This window comes from Heterodontus francisci, chromosome 1, assembly GCF_036365525.1.
Source record: "Heterodontus francisci isolate sHetFra1 chromosome 1, sHetFra1.hap1, whole genome shotgun sequence".
Taxonomy (NCBI): Eukaryota; Metazoa; Chordata; class Chondrichthyes; order Heterodontiformes; family Heterodontidae; genus Heterodontus; species Heterodontus francisci.
Window position 1 is genome coordinate 26,843,061 of NC_090371.1, and position 2,021 is coordinate 26,845,081.

A 2,021-nucleotide genomic window follows, 5' to 3' on the forward strand; every position below is an offset into this window, starting at 1 on the left:
TAGGCAGCAGTACAGCAGCAGAGGGCCTCCAGGCAGGGGCTCAGCAGCACAGGGACTCCAGGTAGGGAGTCAGCAGCAGAGGGACTCCAGGCAGGGAGTCAGTTGCACAGGGAATCCAGTCAGGGGCTCAGCATCAGAGGGACTCCAGGCAGGCAGTCAGTTGCACAGGGAATCCAGGAGGGGGGGGGAGGGGGGTCAGCAGCACAGCAGAGAGGGACTCCAGGCAGGGGGGGTCAGCAGCACAGCAGAGAGGGACTCCAGCCAAGGGGGTCAGTAGCACAGGGACTCCCGGCAAGGGGGTCAGCAGCACAGGGACTCCAGGCAAGGGAGGTCAGCAGTATAGCAGCAGAGGTACTGCAGACAGGGGGTTAGCAGTACAGCAGCAGAGGTACTGCAGACAGGGGGTTAGCAGCACAGCAGCAGAGATACTGCAGACAGGGGGTTAGCAGTACAGCAGCAGAGGTACTGCAGACAGGGGGTTAGCAGCACAGCAGCAGAGGTACTGCAGACAGGGGGTTAGCAGTACAGCAGCAGAGGTACTGCAGACAGGGGGTTAGCAGCACAGCAGCAGAGGTACTGCAGACAGGGGGTTAGCAGCACAGCAGCAGAGGTACTGCAGACAGGGGGTTAGCAGCACAGCAGCAGAGGTACTGCAGACAGGGGGTTAGCAGTACAGCAGCAGAGGTACTGCAGACAGGGGGTTAGCAGTACAGCAGCAGAGGTACTGCAGACAGGGGGTTAGCAGCACAGCAGCAGAGGTACTGCAGACAGGGGGTTAGCAGTACAGCAGCAGAGGTACTGCAGACAGGGGGTTAGCAGCACAGCAGCAGAGGTACTGCAGACAGGGGGTTAGCAGCACAGCAGCAGAGGTACTGCAGACAGGGGGTTAGCAGCACAGCAGCAGAGGTACTGCAGACAGGGGGTTAGCAGCACAGCAGCAGAGGTACTGCAGACAGGGGGTTAGCAGTACAGCAGCAGAGGTACTGCAGACAGGGGGTTAGCAATACAGCAGCAGAGGTACTGCAGACAGGGGGTTAGCAGTACAGCAGCAGAGGTACTACAGACAGGGGGTTAGCGGTACAGCAGCAGAGGTACTGCAGACAGGGGGTTAGCAGTACAGCAGCAGAGGTCCTGCAGCCAGGGCAGTTAGCAGCACATCAGTACATCAGCAGCAAAGGCAAAGCAACATCAAAGTCAGTCAGTGAAGCAGCAGTTTAAACAGGGCTGGCAGTGCTTTAAATATGGCACCAGCATCTGTGCTTGTCTCTGCTGATGACACCATTAATGTCTCGTCACCGGCCTCGTCCTTCACTTGGGATGGACGCCGCACCTCCTGCATTCAAATGGGCCGGCCACTGTGTGATTGCGGTCAGCCAATCCCACACTAGACGAGTGGTGACAGTACCCTCTTCTGGGTCTGCTGCTGGGACCTGGCACAAGCTGAATAAATTCAGCCCATTGTTCCTATGTCCCTTTCTGTTACCCAACCAGTCTTATGACAGCACCAGCCACCTAAATGTTGGCATCTCTTTGGCATGAAGTTGATTGGTTGAAGTTCAGCTACCATTATTGCAATCTTAGTGTGCGCTTCAAAAGTAAGGACCATGCCCAGTGGGGACTTCAGCTCAAGAATTAATGCAGAAAGCCTGCTCTTCCACTTCATTCTACAATCTAGAATTAGCCATTAGTTGCACTCACATCCCTCCCTGACATATAACTCGAGTGTATTCATCTTCACTGGTATCTTGTCTAACAGGTTGGCAAAACTTTTTAATTGGAGGATGGATATCATCTAGCAGTCTGGTTAACACTAAAAACTGGAACCTGAATGATTAGTGCTCACCATCTACTTCATCAAAATGGGAATCCCGATCTACAACCCATTTGTTATCACTGCTGTTGCACTCAGTTTTTTCTTGTTTGCCATTGGCGTTTAATATGTCAGGTGACATGCAGGAAAGGTCAATGGTCATAGTCATAGTGCCGTACATCCAGCATGGCAAGATGGACCAATTGATACC